The following is a 26,013-nucleotide window of genomic DNA, read 5'->3' as shown; positions in this document are numbered from 1 at the left end:
AGGGGCAGTCAGTGTCAGCTGTTTGTTAGTACAGATCTAAAGGCCTGAGGTTGTTTCTCTTCTTAAAAGCCAGAAGAGACCAGATGTTTGTCATATAAATGATGGCTCAATTCAGGAATCTACCTTGCATACACCCCTTATTATCTGTAGTTGAAACAATTTTGTGTGATGGGAGTTAGACAAAGAGGAAAAGTAGAACAATCAAAAATTTGAAAGGTCCTCTAATGTAGCATACGTTATTACTTATTTGCACTGTATTGACTGTGTACCTACCACAAAATAAGAACTGTTTGCTCCTAAACTTTTCAACCCTAAAGTGTATATCCCCACATTCCTGCCTTCCACAGCATTAAGCTAATATTAAGATATGAGGGTTATAGGTGCTTGAAAAAAACAAGAAAATCCATCACCTTGTCTCCATTAGTTCAAGACAGTGTCAAGAAGAAGTGAACAAGACACGTCATAAATATTAGAAACTTGCTTTGTAACCTTACAGCAATCAGTTCAAGTATGACAGCAACTTGAATATTTAATACTAATGCAAACTTTGCAACTGCAACTTGAGCTTCATCACATTTTGACCTATTTATAATTAACTTGTCTGTCATGTCTGAGGTCCTGACACTATACATACAGCTGAGTAACAGTTACACACATGAGCAGTTCCATTGAATTCTGTGAAAACCCATGAGAAATCTTATTTAGTGGCTACTGGTGCTGGATCCTAAATGCAGACAGGCATGCATGAGTATCTCAGTCTGAGATCCTCTTTAAGGTCAGGACAGCACCTTAGCACAAGGTTCCTTATCAGTGCTCCAGGACTGAAGAACTCTTTCCCAGCACAGTGCCTAATATTCATGAAATAAAACCACCTGGGCTAGGAAAAAAGGTCTCATTAAGCTGGACAACACCAAACAGTTGAGGTCAGTGACTTTGAACCATGGCCCTGCGTTTTCTGCATGTGTTTTTGAAGGCTTGGATCTCTGCAACTTGCTCTTAGTTGCATTTGTGTACAATCTGAGTCTAGCTTGTGGCCCCTTTTAATTTCCAGCTCTCACAGGCTTCAAATGCAAACCTACTTGTCAAATTGCACTATCCCTGTGTGCCTTTTCACATCATTTCCCTTGTGCCAGCAAAGTGCTCAGTTTGTCATTTTCTCCTTTGAAGGCAGACTGAATGAAATCCATTTGTTTGGGTAAAATAGTGCTTGGTCAGTCTTAGTTTTATGTAAGGTTTTATATTAGCCAATGACCACTTCAAACACCAGTTCTGCTGATTCTCATGCACATACTTCACACTGAAGCCAAATGGCATACAACAGAAAACCTTGTTAAACTTACTGTGAGTGGTACCTTTCATATACTTACTGAATTTGATGGCTGAGATCTTTGCTGCTATTAATACCTCCAAATACCTGCAATGAGTACATTCTACTTCTGCTCATGAAAACATCAGATGCTGCATGACATGACACCCCCCAACCTGCTTGCATCATTTTGTGCATCTAGCTGCCACAGCACACAGGCTCCTGTTTTGCCTGTTATTAGGCACTTCACAGCTCCAGTGCTAATTGCACAAATCGATTCATTTACAGCCAGCACAACAGAAAGCAGTGCAACAATGGAGACAAAAACACTGCAGTAAGGCATTGCAACTGGTTTACTGATGGATGCTGAATAAAAGTGCCAGCTGTGTCTTGTCAAAAGGAGCAACTGAAAAAGAAAATCCCAACAAGGACTTTGTGAATTCAGAGACATTTTGGTGTCTGTAGGGAAGAAAACAGTAGAAAGGATTACCAAGAGCTTCCCTACCCACTAGGTCATGCCACCACCTTGTACTGAGGTGTGAGGTGCCATTCCACTTCTATTGCTCCTGCACTTTCTATAATATGGGATTTACTGCCGCATTAAGGACAGAAAACTTCTTTTCTCTCTTCAACAGAGCTTCAGTTAGTCATACAGTACCCATGTCTCTCCAGTGGGTTTTTTCTACAGCTTACTGAACTTGCTGCATTCAATAGGCACTGCTAAGAGCATGGCGACTGAGTAAGGGGCTGACTGCTGGGTAACTATCTGGCTGTAAATAAACTCCTTTATAGAATGCAGTCTCAGGAGAGTTTGTCTCCAATTGGCACAGGCTGTGAAACATATCCTTTCCTTGCAACACAGGGAGAAAAAGTAATACCCTTCTACTCTAATCTCCCCTGTAGCAATCTAATATATTCTTACTGGCATAGTCAAAGCCACTGGCTACCAGCTGGAGCTGTGTTGAAGGCTCTTAGGACCTGTGCAGAGATGATGAATGCAGGACACATGGGAGACAAACCTGTTACATTCAGGCAGTCTCCACAAAAGAGATCCCCAAAAGAGCTTAACACCATCTTCCTCTGGTGGGAAATAGACATGTGCAGCTTTATCATCATAACATGCCCTGACATTTGTCCCTCTTGAGAAGCCTTCTGGACAAACCTATGGTGCTTGCCTTCACTGACACAGCTAAACCTTTCTTTCTCAGGGTCTAAAACTCTGATCTAAAGCTTCATTCCACGGGTCAGCTCCTGGAGCTAAAGGGGATTGTGTAAGGCAGAGGCAAATATTCCAAAATCCCAGTCCAGGGGTTTCAGTAACTTAACAAGAATAAATAAAGCATAGAAAATAAATTATTATCAGGAGCATCTTAGTGGATTAGCAACTCGCATATTGAAAGCATTACTGAGTTTACATACTGCAGCATGCAGCATGAACATCTTGCTTGAATATGAGCATGGGTAATACTGCAAACCACATAGTAGTTATATTTTAGATGACCGAGATCCAGAGTTAGCTTAAAGAGCCACAGTCATGATTTGCAGACATGGCTGATTAATGTGCTTTACCAAGACTCAAAGGTAGCATCATGTATATAATGCAATTAGAAGGCTGTGTCTCTATTAATACTGTAGGCAAAATGCAGAGATAAGCTGCTGAGAAGCAGTAGGAGTTTCATAATTATTTATTCTTTCATCCTGTCTCTGAGAACTCATGGACTTCAGCTTGGAAATTTGAGCATTTGAGAAGCATGTGCACTAATCAGTGTGTTATTGATTTTCCCTCAAATCCCACATCTGAGCGTATCTTGCTCGGTTTACATGATAGCCTGAGAGTCTAATAGGACATGACTGTATGCTGAGGAGGTCAAAAAAGAGAACATGGAGCAATCGGGTGCCATGGCTGGAAAGTAAATGCGAAGGAGACTTTCTTCCATATGTGCTTATCTTCTCCCAGAGGAGTGGCATGCCAGGCACCCAGCACGTGTGGTGCTAAGGAACTGACTCCTGCTCCACGTTCATACAAATGATGATAATTATACCGTAGGTAGCTCAAAGAGGTCATTCTTTCACCTTTAGCACCCCTCTGCCAGGACCACAGGGTTGATTTATCATCCTAACTACTCTGTCTAGCAACATCCCTCCCCCTCAAGTATTTACCTTTCTGCAGACAGATAGCTACATGTTGTTAGTCCACATTAGTGTTAAAATTGAGGCCCATTTTTAGTTTTGTACACTGTGCAGAAATAGTCACATTAAATAAAAAGAGAAAAAAAGGAAAACAACAACAACAAAAGCCCTCAAGAAACTAAACCACCAACCCAACACTGGCAAATAACCTAGGAACCAATGCAGGGAGTTACACTTCATACAGAACTTCTTCATAGTACTCTATTACACTGCATGAGTCTTATTTTCTTCCTTCAAGAAGGAGTTCAGTTCTAGTTTGTTTCTCATTCATTAAAGGGCAAGCAAGAAGCAACCATGTTCAGGGGGGTTAAAGCATGTCAGCTTGCCTATGGATATGTTAAATAAGAACTAAGTACAAGGATAAAAATGGTCAGGTCTGGAAAATTGCCCTAGAGACAGATGAATTAAATCAGCTAAAAAGACTTAACTATTGTCTAATTGCAGTAGCTATTTATAGAGTTGAATATGGCTGAGGTTTTCTTTGCTAGCCATGCTTAGCAATTTGCAACTAACGAGTCTCTAAAAGTTCAGCTTTGGTATATTTTTGGGGACAGTGTTAAGGAAGGGATTAGTGTGTGCGTACACTGAAATGCATTAAAATACCTAACTATAGAATTACATGTGCTGTGACTGAGGGGTGATTTCTGCCAAGACTAGTTCTTTATGTGGTATGTTTCATTGTAACTGATCATTTAGTAAACAAACAGAAACCAGTACAAGCAAGCAGCAATAGAGCACACATTCATTCAGCTGCTAAGACACTTATAAATGGGTATGTGAAGACCTTTGTTTTCCAAAGGGGCACCTCAGTCTCCATGATCCATTCAACCCTCAAGTCCTTTCTGTATTCAAACTCAGAAATATCTGGTATCATGATAAAGTTTTCAATAATTGATACAGATGAGTTTGCGTCCTACACCATTTTAGTTAATAGAGAGCTCCAGGGAGCCAAGAATTTGCTTGTTGTATATTCATTCATTATTCATTTAAAGAACATGGCCATTTGCCAATAGGAACTGAAATGAAATCACCACCTTCACACAGGCAATCCAACAACCCTCCAGTTGCAATGACATTCAGTTACTAATGGGTTAGTTCAGTTTTAATCTGCTGCCTAGAGATGAATAACATTCATTATTGTAATTGGTAGTGACAGTAATGGGTGCAACATTTCCAGGGCTAATTTACTCTACTTTTGTATCATGCTAATGTGGCTATTCTGCTTCAGTACCCAAGATAACTAAAGCTAGCTCAAATGTCTTTCTACTGTACAACACTGTGCAGTGTCTTCATGTCCTAAGACTCACAATGTACAAAATGGTATGGAGTTCCTGATCTTAGGCAATTGACTAGACACAACATCCTTGTCTAAGTATGAGACGGCTTCAGTGTGTGCTTGCAACCCAGAAAGCAACCGTATCCTTGGCTGCATCAAAAGGAGCGTGACCAGCAGGTCGAAGGAGGTGATCCTGCCCCTCTACTCTGCTCTCGTGAGACCTCACCTGGAGTATTGTGTGCAGTTCTGGTGTCCTCAACATAAAAAGGACATGGAGCTGTTGGAACAAGTCCAGAGGAGGCCACGAGAATGATCAGGGGCTGGAGCACCTCCTGTATGAAGACAGGCTGAGAAAGTTGGGGCTGTTCAGCCTGGAGAAGAGAAGGCTGCGTGAAGACCTCAGAGCAGCCTTCCAGTATCTATAAGGATGCTGGAGAGGGACTCTCCATGAGGGACTGTACTGATAGGAAAATGGAGTTAAAAAAATATCCCAGCTATTTTAGCCTAGTAGCACATGCCATCTTAAATATTAGAAGGAGTTCCCATTCACAGAAACTGGATTTAAGGCTGTTCTTGTGAGTTAGTTACAACAAATTAGATTATGTTTTTATAATACTGATCAGGAAAAAAAAGTCATTAAACAAACAATCAAAAATAATAAAAATATATTTTAAAATTCACTCTGAGTGCTTCCAAAAAGGCTTTTATGAAAATAAATCAGTATCAGAATTACATTAAATTCTTCTTTAGCAGTTTTTCAAACTTCTGACACTTCAACTGCTTTTTTACTTCCATTTAATGAAACTTGATACCGTTTAAAATGGTATCCTATTTAAAATTATATGTATATTCATACACAGAGTAAGTTAAATTTCTGAGTTCTGCAGAATATATGGAAGACAGCACAGTTCCTACCAAAGCCAAGAGTGCCTCACACCTGAAGACTACTGACATTTGTGATGAAAGAAAACATATGCTACGTAGAGAAGTGCACAGAACAGGAGTAGAGGGAGTGGTTGAATCTAGGGACAGATCCATCCACCTGTTTGACAGCTAAGAAGGGACAGACAGAGAATGGGAAGTGAGCATTTGGCTTACCAAGTCCAGCTCACAGCTGGCACATGCCCTTGTCAACTTGCTATGTCAGAAGGAGTTAAGCTCCCACTAGCCCCCTCTGGATGCTCCAGAGCCTCCCTCTCCTGGTGTTCAGAATCCTTCCTCTCCTAATATATTCATTGCCTGTTTAGACTCATTTGTTCCTGAGCCAGCATCGTCCTTTGGCTTAAATCACCCTCCTTCCTTGGTGTTTATTGTCCCGATGTATTTATAGATAGCAATCAGACCCCATCTCAGCTTTCATTTTGCTAGGCTAAACAAGCCAACTTTTCCCCAGTCTCCTCTGCTAAGACAGGCACTCTATTCCCCCCCCATTATCCTCACAGTCTTCCTCCACATCCATTCCTGTGCCAGCTGTAGGCTTATGGTAAGAAGCTGTGACACCCACTTGAGGACCCATGTCTCCTCTCTTTTAGGTGCCGTGCTGGCAGGTGGTCAGGATGAAGGTCCTCACCCCATGGAGTAGTGGGGGTCCCTACTGACTGGTAGATGGGTGCAATCCAGAGTGAAGTCAGTGGAGCTGAGCAGGGGCTGCATACCTGTGCCTGTTAGGTTCAGATGCCATTATCACTGGGGCTTAAGCCCTGCTGACCATTGGCATGGCTCACATGTATGCATGGGTAAGCCTCTGACTGCGTTTAACAGGACACTCATTATGGGATGCACCTAGAAGATCCATCACAGGATAAAATGACCTGCACTATGTCAGGCTCGTGGCAATGAGATGTATGCTTTTTGGGAATAACTAAATTAAAAGTATGCATTAATAGGGCTACTGTTCATATTTTCTGACAATGTATTTCCTCTGTGCTATTTATAAATCTTACATGAAGAATTATTGGTCATATTCGCAGCTGGCATACATTGATGAAGCTTCATTAGCTACAATGAAGGCTATCACTGCACCAGGCAGTCAGTTGACTATTTATTAATTATGCTGTAGAACATGCCTTTGAAGGGGATTTTTCTTCCCTCTGTGTAATCCATCCAACCATATTTCTTCCTTCCCTTTCCCATGGACAAAATACACTCTTCAGATGGTTGCCAAAACCTCTGTGATTCACTATATCGAAATAAACCTACCTTTCTGGAATTTATAGGCAGGGGTGTTATGCTGAGTCTGATTAATCTAAGATTTGAAGGGCTTCAGCCCAGCTGTAAGTTTCAGTAAAGAACTCTAATTACAGGTTAAGTATAGCAATTCCAGACTGCTGAACACTGCTGTAGTGATCCCTTTAAACCATTAAATATGGAAGTTCAAAATCATGCACAAAGGCAACATTTTTGGAAATCCCAGTAATTTAGGAGTGTTGTTTCCGAATGTGGTGCAGATCACAGTATCACAGTATGTTAGAGATTGGAAGGGACCTCAAAAGATGGGAGAACACTTGTCTAAGTAATGGCTTCTCTCTGCTGGAGAGACTCAAGAGCAGGATTCACAACTAGGACTTCCATTTTATTTAGCTGCTCCAAGCGCAGGAAACCTCTCCCTTCTACCACAAGAGCTAAGTAAAAGATAATATAGGGACTATGATGCACTGTTGATCAGCTGGAAGGCTAGTTATGGAATGGAAAACCAGTGTGACCTAGAAGTCTTGTCTCCTCAAGGCAATTTAGAGCACTCACTTGAGACTCTCATCTGCTTTGGATACTCCCTTTCCCACTGAGGCCTCCTGTCCCATCTCACGCTGGCAGAGCTGCTGCTCACAGCAGTTGTACAAGGCCACCCATGATAATGGTGAGAATGAGGATAGTGCAGTTCCGAGTCTTGTGCTTTAAGGTATAAGGGGAGGCATGATGGGGAAGATGGGGTAGTTGTGTGTGCCTGTCTGAGCCAAAGCATGACAAAAGAACTGGGTCCAAGGAGCTGGCTTTTGCCTTTTCTTTTTTTTTTTCGTTCTTTTTAATTCAGTGACGATTTTGGTATTTGTTTAAATGCATTCTATAAGCTCAGGGTTGTTGTCTCTTTGTGCCTGTAATCACATTAAAAAGTGCCATGCAGGCTTTCCTGTAAGCTAGAATATTGGTATTATGTGTCATCTGTGCAAAACACTTATGAGATCTGGTCCATAATTACAGCTTTCTAACATCACACAAGAACATTTCTTGGACCTACTAATTGTGTTGCCCTTTATGGTCCATCTTATTGATTAAACATCTGTTAGTGTTTTGGCAAAATGAGAATCCACTTGCAATGCAATGTGTCTGGTATATTAAATTCTGTTTAAGTCAGCCCTAACTACAAGTTTGAGATACATGTATTGTATCTATCTCCTTAACTGTATCAGCGTTTTTGCCTCTGTTTGTTATTTGCATTGTTTGCTGGAAAGCAGGAGAGTGTTCTGATGTTTTCTTTACAGAAAAGTCAAATTCTATTCCCTTAATTCTTTTGCCACACTTGACCCATTTCAGGTGAACAAATGCTTGGGAACTTTGCAAAGTAATAACTTAATACAGACTGCTATCTTTTTTCATATGTCACGATTCAATTACACAGTAAATTTTATCCTTTGTGGCCACGTCAGAGAAACTGATGTATGAAGTGAGTAGGGAAGAGGGAAAAAAACCCAACCAAAAAGCCAGCACAAAAACCATAAAGGCTTTTTAATTAGACATTCTTAATTGTGAAGAATTTCCTGTTCAAGGAGGGGAAAAAAAAAGAAGGATCTTTGGGTAAGATCCCTCAGCTCCTACTCTTCATAATTCAAATTAAAATAAAAAAGATGTTAGTGTGCTGGTAACCTCTGGGAAATTAAAGGAGCAGCTCTTGCAAAGGGGCTGCAGAGAAGCAAGGCAGAGTCTTTCTCTCTTTCCATTCCCCCTGCTTACTACAATTTTAGTTCTTCACAAAAGAAATCCAAAAGCTGACACAAATAGAGAAGAGAGTCTGTTCTGCTGCTGTCCAATGCAATTTCAAACTGACTTCTCCTTCATCTCATTTGATGACTGATAAAATCTTGACAATATTAAAAAATAATCTGAGTCCCATTGCATGACTTATTTTCCTGCTGCATGTTTTATGTATATTGATCAGAGAAATGAAAAAATGCTAATATCCATATGTTGTCACATCAAGAAAATGTGGACCACTTATTTTCCCAAATTATATTATGTCTGGATGATTTTGCGAAGATCTGGGAGCTGAGCTTGCATTCACTTTCGAGATGAAATGAACAGACCCAACAAAGAAGGAAAATTAAATTACTCCTACCCATATTTTATCCCTTTGACATTTACTTTCAGTGCCCCTCCTTCCACCATCTCCTTCAGTCTGACAGTTACAGTATCGCCACTGAAATGCTGCCTAGCAAGAAAAATAACCCTTTCATTTGTCTCTGCTCCAGGCATGGATGAAGTCAAAGAGGGTCCTTCCACTGACTTAGGGAAGTTTTATCAGGTCCTTTACCATTTATGGATGAGAACAGAAACCCTACTGCAGTGTTTTGAGGGGTTTACGCTCCTACTTAAATGTTTTAGAGTCTAACTTGGAGTACTTGTTTCTAACAACCCCTCAAGCTTCAGACAGAAAGCACACTTGCTGAAGAGAACACAAACAATCCGGTGTTACGCTGGACCAAGGCCTTTAAGCTTTTCCTAAACCCAGAGTTCCAGAAAACTGCTGGGGAGATGTGCACTACTGTGACTGCCAAACAGCAAAATGAACAAGGTGAGGAAACAACAGCAAGAGCAAAAAGCCGCTCCTGGATTTCAATCACCATCCCAATTGAAAAATAAATACTAGAAAAATGAAGCTAGCAGACCCTGAGACTGTCTGAAAAGTAAAACCTTCTGAAACACGATATTGTTCATTCCCAAAACCAAACAAACTTAATTCCTCCATGAACACCTGTGCCTTCATACAAAACAATTCCTGCAATAACTTTAGCACACAAAAATTGTAGGAGCAGCAACCCAGCTCCAGAAGCTGCTATTTTGACTCAGTGGAGAGTAGGTAGCACACTGGTAGTAACACTCAAAGTCTCCTCTTTCTTCTGCTGCAGAGGTTTGATTGTATAGACACTGTCAATGATTAAGTACCAGTGATTTCAAAGCTGCAGGGTCAGAGCCATTTCTACATCTCAAAATTAAACTGGACATCTAAACATCTTTCAAATACTGTTCTGCGAACGCCTGAAGTGTCCACCCCATGAAGACCATCTCCTAAAGGAAAAGACAGAAAACCTGGCTCGACTGAACTGACCACCTTGCCACAGGCAGCTCCTGCAGAAGCTGTCCTCAAGATGCTTCCCAACACTTCTGAAGCAAAATTTATTGTACTGTGTAGGGGGCAGCCCTCACCTTTGCATGAGTACAGGTCTCAGAGCAAAAGCCAGACTCTGCTTTTTTAGGCTAAAGCCACATATCGTTGCCTCTGCAAGCAGCTGAGCCTAATTTCACTTTATACCAAGCAGACCAAAAATACCATTTGAAAGGTGACAGGTCAGTGCATTAAGCAATTGCACCACTGGTGGGGTTAAGGTGGATAAATTATATAACACTAGAGTCTGACACTAAAATCCACCAGCTGGATCAAGGACATTTCTATCAATTCTGGCTCATTAGATGTAGGACAACAGGGTCAGCTATGTTAAATTTAATCACAGGGCTTCCTGGAGGGTATGGTAAACGTGCTGGCTAATTTTTCATACCATATTCTACATAATATATCACCCACAGCCTGAGAAGTAGCTTGCTTGTGTTTAAAGTATCTGCTCTACTTAAGACTAGCTAAGACAAATCTCTATTGTTTTTCAACCAGGATGAGCCAAATTAATCACAAGCATTTACCTCCTTCCTCCCCTGTTAAAACCAGAGGGGTTGTAGTTCATGTATGTTAGCACTCAGTTTGGCATCATCTTTTTAATGGAAAAATAAACTGAGCTGTCTATTCTAAATTTAATAAATAAGCAAACAAGATTTTTCTTTGCTGTAGGTACAGAGCCCATGTCCGGAATGGAGAAGGCTAATTAGTTTTAAACTCTCTGGGAAAAACAGTGTCTTTTTGTACTCTGTTTGTAAGGTCCCTAACACAGTGGGGGGCTGTTCTGTTACTACAACTTCCATGCCCTACAGTAACAAAAACAATAATACTGTGAGAGTTATTTAACATTGAGTCTTCTCGGGTGAACTCCATCTCGCCTCCGGAAGGTCCATTGTCCCTCACAGAACAGCGCCACGCATGAAGAATGGTACGAACAACTTTTACGCTACTGACACGGCTCTTCTGATGCACAGCATTTTACAATAATTAGCATAAAAACTAGTGTGGTAAAGCAACAATAGGTAGTACCCTCCCTTCCTTCTGCTGCCAATATTCTTGCTCAAAACAGGCTCCACATGGTTCCGCTGGAGGAACAAGATACTGCACGTGCTATGGTGCCAGACCAAAAGGAAAGAGACAACGGGCTGTGCTGGTTACGGGTGTCATGGGAAGCAGTCAGTAGGGGCCAAGTGGGAGGTGTGAGCTCCACATTTGAGAGGCTAATCATTGCTGTGAACTGTGTGGCAGATGAAAATTTGAGGACCCTTGGCTGCCAAAGGGAGGTTCTGGCACCCCACTTGGGAATAAAAAACCAAAAATAAGGAAAGGCCCTCAAAAAACCTGGGGCTTCTGGCTCCTGAACATTACTGTTGCATCTGAGTTTCATGAATAACCTGGTTCTAGGAAGCCTCCCTCACAATCTTCAGTGGCTTCCTTAAACCCAAAGGATAATTAATTTTCATCACCTTCAACCTCCTCCTCTTCCTTTTACAACAACGAAAAGTAAAACTAAGGGTAAATGAAAGGCTGCTAATTATCTGCTTTAGGCACATCCAGTCTGTTGAAAGGTCCATGTCATGAAGCACTCATGAAAAAGGTATTGCCTTGCCAATTCCATGTAACAAACTTGACCTAGAGATGACATAACTCCTCACTCCTCTCCAGGCTACTGATTCTATAAGTTTTATCAAAGGTACTCAAAACCAATGAATGATGAACATGTATTAAAGCAATCAACTGATCACACTGAATGCTTGTATTTCAGTCAGGATTTATTTGGACAATGTTAAGACAGAAGCTCAGTATTATTTAACTGAAGCAAGAAGAAAAAAGGACAAAATGCACCATAAACTAGAGAGAAAAGGAGTAGCAGCTGTAGAATAAGCCTACATAATACCTATAATTCATATGTACTTGTGAAAGGGGCAGATCCCTTAGTGCAGTGAAGCAGGTCTAAGCTAGGTTGTAGGTAATGCCTCTAAACTACTTATTCTCTTGGGAAGTGTTGTGAAGACTCTCTAGAAACTTCTGCAATGGCAGAAGATGCCAGGTGACACCACACTATGCCTAAGCCTCAGAAGCCTACAATTTAATGCTAAGTGGTGGCTTAGAAGCAAATTGCATGCAGGTTGCTTTATCTTCAGAGGGCTCACAGTAGTCTAGTTGGATATCATGACATTGGAGAAGTACCAGCTATTGAAAAGTCAAGCTCAGTTATCAGCAAAGGTATCTGAGATACTATAATTATTACCCCATAATTAATGGTACATCTTAGATACTCTGGCACAGTAACTACCAGTTAGGTAGTTTCTTATGAGTGACGATTTTTCAGTAGCAGCGGGTGAGATTTGAAGCCTGACTATGCACTGCTCTGCAATTTGCTGAATTATATACACCAGGTTAAAATGCTAACAGTATGATTTAGTAGAACTTGACATTTACTTCAGCCCTCCATTTCCCTACTGGCGTATAAAGAAAAACAGCTTGCTTTAAGGTCAGGTGATTATGCTTTTGTATCACTTTTTTACCCGAAAGTTCATAGCATCATAGAAGGATCTGGGTTGGAAAGGACCTTAAAGATCATCTAATTCCAAACCCCCTGCCATAAGCAGGGACACCTTCCCCTAGACCAGGGTGCTCCAAGACTGTCCAGCCTTACCTTGAACACTGCCAGGGATGGGGCAGCCACAGCTTCTCTGGGCACCCTGTGCCAGGGCCTCACCACCCTCACGATACAGAATTTCTTCCTAATGTCTCACCCACTCCCTTTCAGCTTAAAGCCGTTCTGTCTTGTCCTGTCACTACATGCCCTTGTAAAAAGTCCCTTTCCAGATTTCCTGTAGGTCCCTTTTAGGTACTGGAAGCTGCTCTAAGGTCTCCCTGGAGCCTTCTCGTCTCTAGGATGAACAACCCCATTCCCTGTTTCTTCACAGGAGAGGTGCTCCAGCCCTCTGATCATCTTTGTGGCCCTCCTCTGGATTTGCTCAAGTATGTTCACATCCTTCTTCTATGTGGAGCTCCAGAGCTGAACGCAGTACTCTGGGCTGTCATAAGAGTGGAGTAGAAGGGGAGAATCACCTCCCTTGACCTGCTGGACCTGCTCCTTTTGTTGCAGCCCAGGATATGGTTGGCTTTCTGGGCTGTGAGCACATGGGCTGGGCCATGTTGAGCTTCTCAACAACCAAAATTCTTGAAATATGTAAAATATCTGGGAGATAACCTGACCACAGGTAATAAGAAGACCTTCAGAAGATACACTTATTGATTCCCATTAGCCATAAGTGGGGAAGTCGCTTTCTGTTTGCAGTAGAGGAGGGGAAAAGGAACAGCATATTCAGCTAAAAGAACAGGGGATGGGTTAGGTAAGCAGGGCCAGGGAGTTTTCTGATACAAATCCCTACTGTATTACCAAACCCGGGGCAGCAGCACTGATTTACACCAGCAGATGAATATCAGACATGAATTAGTTAGAATTTTGCCCAGACCATCTGTTCCAAGATCTCGAAGCTTACAAGTTCCCTGGGGCTCTTCAATGACTAATAGTTTATTCATGGGTTTTATGACTACTCCAAAAGACAACACACCACGGGGTTTGTAGAATATGGATACTCCTAACCTCATGCTGAGATGTTGATTCATTACAGATTTGGCAGAGTATCTATTCATTTCACTGAATAACCAACAACTTTTCTTTAAGCACTCTAAGAACTTTAACATTTCCTAGGCCATCTACTGTCCAAATACCTATTTAAAAACTCTGATCAGTTTCTGAGTTCTGCAGATGAACACGACAAGTTTAATTCATCAACAAATACCATGCATAAACAACTCGGTTCCAAACTCTAAAGAATGGATTAAAAATCCGTACTTAGACCCACTGGGAGGTTGTTGAATAGATACCACAACTTTGTACTACTGAAGAAATTTTACTGTTCAGTATGCACTCCATGTCAAGTTCTAGGACAGATTTGAGCTGATACACAAAGGCTGAAATACACTTCCTTTCATACAAAAAGGATCATTATAGCTCTGGGGCATCATGTCTTCCACATGGCACAATCCTAATATCATGGTTTAGACTCTCAGAAATAACTATGACAAGGAAGGCAGATAATCAGTCTTTCTGTCCAGGATATCAGCATTAATTTGCAATTCTGAGGAATCAGTCTGAGTTACTAATGCATTATTTTACAGGTATTAAAAAATACCTTTAAAAAATTAATACATTTAAAAATACCTAAAAATACCTAAAAAAAAAAAACCTTTAAAAAATTAGAAAATACCTTTACAACCCACACCATTTATTTTAGGTTGAGGACCCTGAGCTCATAACTACACAAGGACTTGTTACGTTACTAATCCTGGTGACCCAGAGGAGTCATTGGACAACTGCAAACAGAGAGTAGGCATTGTAAGTGCTCTATCAGTGATTTGATTTGGTCAGTAACAAAACATCCCTGCGATTTGAAGGCTTGTTCATGACTCCTACCAAATGGATCAATGGTGTCAGTTCACTGCCTGGTAGACGTGTGTCCAGGTCAGCTTTTGACATCCTTACGGTGCATCTGGTGACTGAATTTCACTTCTGCATGAAAAGAATCTGCCTGTCTGCAGACATGACGCCCATTTGGTCTTTGGCAGCTGATACACAGTTCTCTCATGGGCCTTCATTTTCTCTCAGTTAACAGTCAAACATATAGTATAGACACTGTTAATGAATCAGAACCTAACAGTCTAACAAGATTTCTAATTCATTTTTTCCTTTAGTAAAGGATGGATGGTAAGCAACTCTATAATGGGAAGAATGCCCTTCTTCCCTTTACCACCCAGTTGTGGGATCTGACACTGACACGGGGACCGGGGTTTTATGTGCCTTCTGTGGAACCCTCTGAAAATGCACACATGGTTTTCATGGCAGCTTGAGAGAAAAAATAAGAAAAGGCCTGTGCCCAGCAGAAAAAACTGGTAAAGGCTGCGTTCAGAGACTTTCTTCAGGACACTGGGACAAGCTGCATTACTTGGAGACTGCCACAGCCAATCCAGATGTCACTGATGCAACACCTGACTTGGCAACATCTGGTAAACTTATCAGCAAGGAGGCTTATGGCTGAGCAAATATAAAGATAGTTCATTTTCACACACATGGAGTTTGGGGCATATCAGCAAGGTAGTAAGTCAGCACAACTCTCCTTAATGCTATGTCTGCTTTTATAATAACTTTTCAGGTCTATCATTCCACAGCTTTGTGTTTAGGTCATGCTGATCCTCTGGCCTGTAAAGGAAAGAGCCATGTCCTTTTACCTTACTAATGAATCCTCGCTGAATTTAATGGGGCAGAACCTTGCTGGTGTTTAAATCAACACAGCAAGAAGACTCTTTACTAAACACAGTGCTGTGCCATGTAGGGCAATGTGGATCAGTTGGGAGGAGGGAGGAGACAGACAGGGTAACCCCAAAAGCAGAGGAAAAAAAATAAATCATTTTGCAGAATCTTGACTGATACCTGTGCCTCTCCCTAATGTTTTCTTGGGTTTCTTTACACTTTTCAGGGAGAAAGAAAAGGAGATAGAAAGCACTCGCCCTTCCTTTCCTGTATGCAGAGAACTCTTCTTCTGGAAGGCCATTAGGATGGTACATGACAGTGTGACACCCCTGTGTTAATTTAAAACTCAGTTGGTGATCCCAAGGCAAACTTCAGGCCACTTCAAATAAAGTGTGTGCATGTGTATATGTACAGTGGAAAAAGTCAGGGGGTTCTGTTAACAGCATTTTGCTTGACAGAGCCTTCACATACTAAGTACTGTGGCCAGTCCCTATTGTGCTTTTCATTTCCTTGCTTTCTGTTTTCTTAGGAGAACTTTTATTTTTCTAGAATATTATTTTTCAGCTCTGATTTTCAAAGGCCTTCGCTATAAGGAGCTTTTTCTCTGCTAACACACTTGTGGGGGGCCTTTGGCTTTAATTTAACATTCCATCTGGGTTTCTGGGACATGGCTTTAAGTGTAGAATTCCCCCAGGAATAACAAATAATCCATTTTGTTCCCTTTAACATTTGTTGTATGCTGCCTTACTTTCAACCAAGCAGACACATTTAGTGACCATCACTGGCTACCTCTGTCAGCAACTCCTCCACTCCCCCATCTCCAAACACAGAAAGTACAAATAACAGACTTTGCTTCAGAGGTGGCAGTGGTGGGGGAGAGCGGTCAAGCCTGTTATTGCCAAAACACAAGACTTCAAGCCAGAGCTCAATGAAAACAAACATGCTGCTAGAAAAGAAGGTGAAAAGTGAATCAAAGTTCTGCTGCCTCAGGGAAAATAACCTCACCATTTGTTTCATCATCTAAGCTTCTCCTCAGGACAGCACTGAGGCAGGTAAGTTCATCCTTACTGACGGGAGCACTTAAGCATATGCTTAGAAGTGAGCAAACATGCAACTCACTAAAGGCATTTCTTTAAATTGGGCCTACACAGTGTGTGCTAAGACAAAACTTGTTTACATTTGTTTTACTGATCAGTCATTTTTTTCATTACCCATCTCAGTAGACAATGCCCTCTTCCACATTCATCCCTCCTATTTGTTCCTTATTCCGGTTACCTATGGAAAATTTATCTGCATGCGTGACTGCCCTCCTCCTTGCTGACCACACAAACACACCTCTGATGTCTAACGTGCCAATGCAGTTCTATTGTCTGGTTCTGAGTTTCCCTTCCTGTGCACCAAGAGTCACCCATGTGCAGTTGCTAAAGGGAAAGGCAGCGTAAAAACAATAGAAAATGGTGTAAACTAAATGTAAATACAAGCTCGAGCATCTCTTTACCACTTTCACCCTGTGCCACCATTTGCTGCACCACCACCACATTAAATGCACACACCTAACTATTTCTGCGAGATCAGCTCTCAGTCACTTTGCAGAGATGCAGGTGGCAAAGTAAGGCATAAGGCTGTGAAAAAAATAATAATCATGAAGCCTTGGTCTATTCCTGTTACCTGCTGCACATTAGTCTTCTTCAGCAGAACCACACTGATTTACAGCTGCGTGAGCAAGACACTGGCTAGAAGAGCAGCAGGTATGACTGGCAGAGAGTTACCCCTCTGCAGCTGGTGGTGCAGCCCCTTTTCTGCTGCAGAAGCAGAAACCTGTGCACAGAGAAGGGGACAATGCCCTTCATTCCCTGGAGCTTAGGTACAAATGTGAGGTAAGTGGGTCAGTGTGCAGCTGACGCCCAACACATGCCTCAAAAGCATTGCACGTTGTTTGCAGAGGGATGAATAGGGTCTGGGCAGCTTCACCTGTGGTTTTTTATATTTTGGTGTCTTTGGGCACATGTTCACACCCTCGTTACAAGTGATGTAACCCTGGCGAGTCCGATGGGGTTGCCTTTGTGTGGCATGGATGGCCTAAGGGTGAGGTAGGTCAAGGTGCCATTCCCCCACGTTTCCCCAGCTACATCTTCTTTTTCCAGCTGGAAATTCTGAGCTAAAGCAGCTGAGGTTCTTAGGCCATTTTTTCTGTGGTTTCTGGACAGCGGGCAATGCTTGCTAAGCATCTTAAGACACAGGGCTCTCTTGGCTTATGCATGTGTGCAGGTCAGATCACCTGTAGAGTGATCAGCCAGTGAACCCAGAGGTTCACCACCACTGTAGGAAGAGAAAAGGGTCTTGTATTTCTCTCCATGGAAGTCCAGAAAAAAAACGAATAGTTTGGATTGTGGTGTTAGAAGGGCCAATTTCTTCTACTTTCACATCATGCTGTATGCAAATCTATGGTTTAGATAAGATCAGCTGAGTTTATATTGGCTGTGTCAAAATCAGGCGCAAGCTTATGACATCCACGTGTGAGTGCCTGACCTGAAAACAATGGGGAAACCCAGAAACCTGCCTGCATCATCAAGCTTGTGTGCTAAACCAAAACCATCAGGTAGGGAAAACCGCTCTTGGGGGATGACCAGAGAAACGTGCCAACTCTGTTGTGCTGAAGCGCCTGTAACAAACATGATGTCATTGGATACAGCTGAAGAAATGGCTCAGTTTTCCTTAGACTCTGGCCTGTACCACCGAAAAAGCGTAAGGCTTTTGTTGACTGCAGGGTATATTGTGGGCCTGAAAAGCCTGCCTTCTAGAACAGCCTCCAAAAGAAGGAAACCTATAAATCCTCTGACTCCATTCCACTTCATGGAGCCCAAATGCCTTCCAGGAGCCGTTCAATGTGTTGTAACCAACCACTAAAATGAAGATGAGGACTTTTAAACAAAACACATCACTAATCACCACCCACTGACAGCATCAGCCTAAGTGCAGCTCATTTCTTTAAAACCTCACCAAAAAATACTTGCAGATCTGTAGCACCCATTCAAGGACAGCTGCTCAGAAGCTGTGGACAGGAAACCCATCCTTGGGCAGGACCTCCACATCCTCTCCTAAGGGCCAAATGCATGGACTTTGAACAACCAGGCAAAAGGCAGTGACCTTACTTGGTATGAGATACCAGGTGAGCTGGTCTTCTCTGGGGCTTAATTTTTTAATCAGGTTGTTTTTATTTCCTTGCTTTCCCCTTAAAGCCTTGCTGCTTTGCTCTCTGAGCTGGGAATCCATAAAGCTGTCTCATCACCACAGTCTTTTGGAAAGTAACTCTTTTGTGATGTAAAGCCTTCAGGCTTTTCCCTGAGAACCACATTTCTAGCAGATACCTTGGCAACAGACAGTGCCTTCATCTCATCCTTATAAGGCTTTAATCAGAATGATTTTTGAAAACATGGATTAAGTTCCATCTATGCCGTAAAGAAACCATTTTTCATTAAGCCATTTTCAACCAAACTGCATTCACTAAGGACACTAAATCATGCAAACAGAATATAAATCACTTCCAGGCTTTATAAATCATGTTGGTCACTCATTAAAAAAAAAAAAAAAGAAAAAAAAAAGGAAGATTAAAGTACGCATTTGAAAATGAGCTTAAAAAGGCATCTAAAAAACTGCATCCCCATTGCCCAGCGCAGCTTCATTTAACTGGGCTAAAGCCTATGTAAGGCTGCAGGCTTTCAAAACAGAAGTAAAAATTACTAGAAGTGGTCAGGAATATCAGGACTAAACTCTCCTTCTCCCTCCCCCACAACAGAAAGAAAGCAGTCATCTGTCAAAGCCGAAACTGATTGATGGCAAAGGTTTGTTTTCAACAAGTCTCCCAGCTTAAAAAACAAATCAGAAGAACCTCTGAATGATCAAGAATTGCTGTTTTGACATTTTTTAAAGTGAAAAGTTTTGTTTTCTAATTGAAGGAAACAAGCACAAACCCCATGCTCCTTTCGTACTAAAAAGAGGCAACTGCTTAGAGAGGTCACAAGCAAAATAAGCTCTTTGAACATTATTAAAGTCAAATATTTAGTTTGGCCCCATCTTGATTTTATTTTGGAGATTTTCATCCAAGTTTTAAAAGGACCTTTTATCCCTGGTGGGACATAGGAAAAATACTGGAATTCTTGAATACCCTGATAGGGTGAGGAGGTTCATTCCCATCCAGGTCCAGTAGCGCTTTCTCTCGCTTCAGTTCCACTGGAAGGGCACTCACTGTTCCTTGACTCACTTTAAGATGTGACATGAAGTTACTTGCAGGCTTTAATTCTCAAGAGCCCAGAGACACACAGGTAAGATCCCAACCACAGAAAGTCATATCCTCAGCTTGGGTCAACCAGAACAGCAGCTGGGCTGTTCTAGGTCTCAGACTTCATCTTAGACCTATTGTGTACTGGCACAAGCATCTGCTATGGTAATAAATCAGGCCATCTGTCTAAATGCAAACGGGACATATACTGGCTATAGTGCTACCTGTGGTGGCCACTGGCTAAGCTGGTATCGTTCTGTTTTTTTTTCTATTAATATACCTTCTGAGTCCATTTTAAAGAGAAACTAACAAGTCAGCCATTGATTTACCATGGGACCCGTTAGCAGCAGGCATTTAAATCTGCAGACCATTTACTTTAGCTGTATTATGGCCCTGCTGGTATCAATCACCATAACATCACAGTCATCAGCAGGGCTGCACCAATTTATATGATCTGAGGATCTGTCTTCTTACCTTTACAGAGGTATCTGCAGTAATTCAGCCTTGATTCTGAGAGGTTATTTGCAGCTGGACCCCTTGTAGAGCCCCACTGAAATAAAATTAGGTGAAGCAATTTCTAAGGCAATTTAAGGCCATTAAACATGACCAAAAAGTGATTAACGTTGTTTGTGTGATTTACTGCCCTGGCTGAGCACTGTTTGGTTGAAAATGACTTAGTCAAAAATGCTTTTACATACAGCAGGGAGAGGAATTAATCCGTGCTTTCAAAGACACTGATTTTAGCCAAATATGGAGGGTCAGATACACACACTCTGATCATTACCGGTGTAGGGGCCTGATGTCTTCTTCTAAGGAAGAAGCACAGGTCTCATTGCACGTCTAGCCCTGACCCCTCCACCTGTAAGTGGTGATGAAGAGTCAGGGCATTCCTAAGGAAAAAACCTCCCCTTCTGCAGTGAAGTTTCACATGTACAGGAGGCAGCTTGTGGCGCAGAAGCAGACCGACAGCGGATCATAAACTTCCCCCTTCTCTGCCCCTGTGGTCTCCCATCCTCAGCCTTTACAAAAGGAGCAATCTCACTTTGGAGCGTCTCCACATGAACAGCTCCTTGTTAAAAAAGCAAAGAAAGAGCCTTAGGTGTCAAAGGCAATAGTCACAATGCTCTTTAATGCAAGTTCTGGTTTCTGACCGTCACTGTTTCTTAAGTAAGTATGAGAGCGATGTGCAGAAGAACCCTTGGAAAGCTGCTTCCGATTGCTCAGGTTGTGCACCAAATTAAAAATCATCTGACTCCACAGTTCTCTGGCCTAGGTTTGTTTGCTCCCACTGCCAGATGAACTTAGTGGCACCTGCTCACCTTCTGATTCCGAAGTGAGCTGGCAACACCTGTTCTGATTTAATTTGATGAAGGTAAATCACTGCACGTCCCCTAGCACCAGGGATCCATTATCGGTAACTACATCATCTGCAGCGTACTAAACATTCGCTCTGAACACGCTTACAGGAAGATAAGCAAAATAGTAGGAAGCATCTCAGTCAGCAGTTGCCAATCTGAATTCTTCCCTCTCTAGGAGCACCTAGCTGTGTGGGCAGGAGGGAGGAAAAGTGAGTTTACCCTCAGGCTTTTGAAACCTGTAGATGAATGTAGATAAGGAATCTGCATTAATGGATGAGGACTTGTAGTCCCCCCCAAGAGGACATCTGCAGGAGGCAGAGGATATTTCGGGCTTCAAGAAAAGAAAAAAAGCTTAATGATTTTGGTTGTGAGAGAGAGCTGGCGTGGTTTATGAAGGTGGGACATCCAGCCAGAGCCGCATAAGTGGGAACAGGAGGTGACTCCTTTGGGTTGTGGGTGTTGTGGGGCACACAGCCATGCAGCTCACTGCTTTCGCATCAGTGGGTTGCAGGACCAGTGTGAACCCTGGCTGCTGCTGGGTTTCTTGTCAGGATCTGAGGAATTCAAAAAACATCATGAGGGAAACAAAACCCTCTTTTGGCAGTGTAGGAAAACAGGCCCAAAAGGTCCTCTGAAAGGAAATGCAGATTGTGTGTGGAAAGCAAAGGCTCAGCTTTAGAACAGTTTTCCTTTTTGAGTTTCCCAAAGCCTGCAACAATACACAGCCAGTGCATTAGCAAGCAGAGTGAGGCTTGCCTCCTCCTAAGTAAGCCTGTTTCCCAACAAGTTCCCAACAACTACTCAGAGCACTGCTGCTTTTTCCTCTTCCTCACATCTCCCAGCTCCAGGAATGGCCAAATCCCTTTCAGAGCCAAGTACATCGCAGTTCCCACTCTTCACTTGTTCGCCAGCAAACTCTGCCTCGGATTCTGCCTCAAACTCCATCCCCAAATCAGACAACAGGCCTAAAAAGTACAGAGCTGTGGCGTTTGCTCAGAGACCTGTTCCCCTGGGGAGCTCAGTGCAGCAGCCACAGGTATGCTGCACTGCTGGCCCTTAACACAGCCCCTAGACTTTCATTTCACTCCTGTTTCTACAGTCGTCTCAAAGATGCCCATCGGCATCAGGACAGAAGACAAGACAGTGCCGTTTTGCTTGCTGTTCACTGCTTCCCTCTTTTTCTCTTTTCTCTTTTTTCTTTTTTATTTTATTACAGCTCAGTTTTGCAAAGCTCAGCAGTGAAATTGCAACCAAACATAGTTCACGTAAGGGGAGAATTACCTCAGAGGCATTAAGAGAGAGCAAAAGCTTGCATCAGCTTTCGCACGGGCACAGCAGCTGACATATGGCACAATGCAACAAGCAACCAAACCCAGAGCTATTTGGCAGTGACCTACACATCTGCTGGAGTAAGAACCAAGGCCTTAGGGCACAGTTGAAACCAAGCTAGGCTGAATGAGAAAAAGCAACTTCCCCGTTCTTTCTTACAGTGCATCTATGTGCAGCACAGCTGATTGCAGCACATTAGGAATGGGGCCATACCTATTATAACATCTTACAGAAAATAACTCTAAAATTACATTGTAGGGCTCTCTACCTAATGATGGATTAAATTTACTTTGTGTTCAAGTGAAAAAGAGGCGGTTTTATTAATATTTCCCCCTAACTGGTAGTCTGAAGATTCATTCTTGGGTCCCCAAAAGTCAAACCCAAACACTTGTGTTCTACATTTCTAGCAAGAAATGTTGCTTCTACAAAACCTTCCCCCTAAGCAACACCAGACTGATGGAGAAGGTTTGGGAACTGGGGAGTAGAAAGGCAAATTTTAGTTTTAAAGGTATGAGGATTAGGATTTAGCAGTGGCCTGAAGGTGCAGAGTTAAAGAGAGGGGAAAATCAAGGTAATGCATCTGGGGAACATGGAACGAGGAATACGAATAAGGAACATGTTTTTTGCCACAATGATTTTAAGTGACTGGCAATGGCATCTGGAAAGGCAGACACTAGGGAGGCAGGCAGAGGTGAGAAAGTAATTTGAAATGCATTGCCATAGAGATCTGAGATGCACTGATGCAGGGATAACACGAAGTGGATGTGAGAGAAGAGCTGTTGCGATACCAGTGGAAAGCAAGAGGTAAGGACTGCCACAGGAGAAGAGGAGTGGAAAAGAGGGTAGGCATATGGTGGGAAAAGGCTGAAGGAAAAGATTTGAGAAGGAAAAAAGTACCTGCCGGTATTGAGAGTGATAAAGAAGTTCAAGGATGAAATAACCTAAGAGGCTGTCTTCAGAGCACGTTTGCATGAAGTGTTTTGTGCCTGGCTTGTGTCATCAGGAGACGTAATTCAGTCACACTCTTTCTGTCACAAAAGGGCTGAAACTGTAACATCTATTTTCCAATTATCACTTATGATTGAGCTACAAGCAACACTTCCCTCCCATGCTGAAAGAAGCTACAAACAGTACTAAGGGTGTTACTCCATTTTCCTCTAAAATTATAATTCTCTTTTGACTGGTTTGTGGTTTCTTCAGTGTCATTTTGGTTTTGGTTTTTTTTTCCCCTTTTTTTCTTTATTTGGAAGAAAAGTCTGCTGACTTGGGTGGCATGACTTGAGTGGGTTCTTGAAGGTCTTGCGCTATTTCCCTAAGACACCAAACCACTTCACACTGGGAAGCACATACAAAAGCAAAGCAGGATGAGGCAGTGGCTGAAAACTCCCCTGTGACAGGATAGTGATGACACAAGGGCAGGACACTGGCAGGAACTTCACAGGTTAAGTCCTAGAAGCACAATGAGGTAAGAGAAGTTGCTGCTTCCAATAGTGTGAAGACACTTGACAGATGCAGAAACTTCCAAAATTGGGAACAATGGGTTCCTGGAGGTGAACGATTCATAGCAGACAGAAAGAATTCAGGAAGAAGAGAATAATTTCCTTTGGGAGGTATTTCAGTGAAATTGGCCCAACTTCATAAAACCCAGGAAGCTATGGTTTTTCTTGCAACAAATCTCCGTCACACCAAATCAGTCAGACCTAAGACCAAGTAAAAAGTTAGAATGCTAGGAGAAACCTCCCTTGTTGGGCAGCCAACTCACTTCTAGTCCCCAAAGGACCGCAAAAAAGAAAGTATAACGGTGCTGAACTCAGCCAATACAACAGCATTCTGAGCTTTCAGTAATTTCTGGCTATAAACCCTGTTATTTGGAAGTCTGCAGGAAGAAAAAATCCAAAGAGCCTACCATCTGATGAAAAGAGAAAAGAAAGCCCAGATGACTATAAGTAAAGCCCACCAGTAACCACGTTAACCCTGACTCTGAAGTGTGAAACTTCACCGTCACTTCAGAACATCATGCAGAAAATCCCTAGAGGAATCCAAGGAAGAAGGGTATGCTCATCATCACCACCTCTTTGTCTCACACACACACATGCACACTAATACAGGTTTGTATACATAAACACTTCTGATTCCTAGGATCAGAACAGGTACGGAATGGTAGCAAACCCTTAATTCCTCAGCGCAGAAAGATGTCCATGTGTAATCCTGAGCTACTGCACCCTTCAGTGAAGTACTAGTCAGACAGTGAGACTTTACGAATAACATCTACAGCAGAGAACCTTAGGGAGCAGCCCATCACACAGCAGTGCAGAGCCACTGCTTTTCTCAGCAATACAGATCAGAGAGAACATTGTTTCTCTGACCTTCTCAGAGATGTATGAAGGTGAGCAACCATCAGTACCATTTTACAGAGATAGACATCCTCACAAATGTTGCCACGTAGGCAATCACTGATATATCTGGGCACAAGAGGCAAGTCTAATTCACTAGGTCATGTGTTTTTGTATACATCAGGCTTTCCCTTGTGAGTCTGTAAAACCAAGCTGCAGACCTACGCAACACCCCCCCAACGTTCTCAGTGATTGCAAGACGGGGGTATACATTCGCACTTAATTACGGTCTGTTTTCTTCAGTGATGCTGGGACTCTGGCAAAAGACTGTTGTGCTGGCCACCTTCTCCAAACCAAACACTTGAGAGACCCTGGGAAAACTGCAATGAAATTGCCTCACTGAAGGCTATGATATCCTATAATACGAAAACATAATTTCATAGTAATTACATATATTACGTAACACAAATCACTTCTCCGTCAGGTACAGAAAGCTATTCCTGTTATTAAGTGCAGCAGTTTGGTTCGATTTTTTACAACACAATGCTCTCCAGAATGAGCAAATTAGGTCTGGCTTTCTACAGGATACAATTATAGGCTTCAAGCAAAAGAGTCTGATGCAGGATTCAACAGTATGCCTTTGTAAATTATACTCTGGGGTTTGCATTTACTCTCGGTTTGATGGGGTGAGAGGTAAGAGGCAATTGCACTGAATGAGACTTGAAGGAAACATTCCAGTAAAAAAAAATATGATTCAAGAAAAAGTTCCATATGATTCAGAGAGCAGGTATGTGCAGAGTTGAACAGTGACATGACAAGCAAAAAGTGGGGGAGAATGAGGGAATAATCTAGCTATGTTTTGTGGCCTCCAGTTAGTACAGTACGATGCACTTCGGAGATGAGAGTGCATGTGTCTGTTCCCTAATGACTGTATTTGATTCTGCAGCTAATAGAAAAGAAACAGATGTAACCACCAAGAGGCTGGGCCACCACACCAGCTGACATGATTTGCAGTATTAATATATCTATATGGAGAAGTCTGCTCATTCAGCATAATCATCCTTGTCTTGATTAGTTCAGCCACTATCCAGGTTTTTCTCACCATTTTTGTTTCTTTTAATTGTGCTCACCCTTCCCTGCCCCATCCTGACCTGGCTATGTTTGAAGAACAAACACCTCTTTTGCATTTAGACTGTGAAGCCTAACAAGCATCTTCATTAAAAACCTAAGACATCAGTAAGG

The 26,013-nt window shown here is 42.2% G+C and overlaps 3 long non-coding RNA genes across 3 annotated transcripts in view; 1 reads left to right on the top strand and 2 right to left on the bottom strand.

The window, feature by feature from the left end:
• LOC133210838 (uncharacterized) overlaps positions 1-14,742 on the bottom strand; it is a 38,880-nt gene extending 24,138 nt beyond the window's left edge. Inside the window, exon 1 of the long non-coding RNA XR_009725045.1 lies at positions 14,639-14,742. This is a non-coding gene — a long non-coding RNA (uncharacterized LOC133210838). The remainder of the gene's footprint in view (positions 1-14,638) is intronic.
• Positions 14,743-15,123: 381 nt separating this feature from the next.
• On the top strand, positions 15,124-22,688 carry LOC133210836 (uncharacterized). Its single transcript, XR_009725043.1, has 2 exons — positions 15,124-16,524; positions 22,326-22,688. It is a non-coding gene; the product is annotated as an uncharacterized LOC133210836 (long non-coding RNA).
• The window catches only part of LOC133210837 (uncharacterized), a 59,101-nt gene continuing 53,117 nt past the window's right edge, over positions 20,030-26,013 (bottom strand). The window contains exons 2-3 of the long non-coding RNA XR_009725044.1: positions 21,329-21,440; positions 20,030-20,301 (exon numbers count right to left, since the gene is read on the bottom strand). This is a non-coding gene — a long non-coding RNA (uncharacterized LOC133210837). The remainder of the gene's footprint in view (positions 20,302-21,328; positions 21,441-26,013) is intronic.

Source organism: Neopsephotus bourkii, unplaced genomic scaffold, assembly GCF_033783945.1.
Source record: "Neopsephotus bourkii isolate Nb327-2 ecotype Australia unplaced genomic scaffold, CSIRO-AGI_Nbou_v1 NB_532, whole genome shotgun sequence".
Lineage (NCBI taxonomy): Eukaryota > Metazoa > Chordata > Aves > Psittaciformes > Psittacidae > Neopsephotus > Neopsephotus bourkii.
The sequence above is the reverse complement of the archived record's forward strand: the minus strand, read 5'-3'. Positions and strand labels throughout refer to the sequence as shown.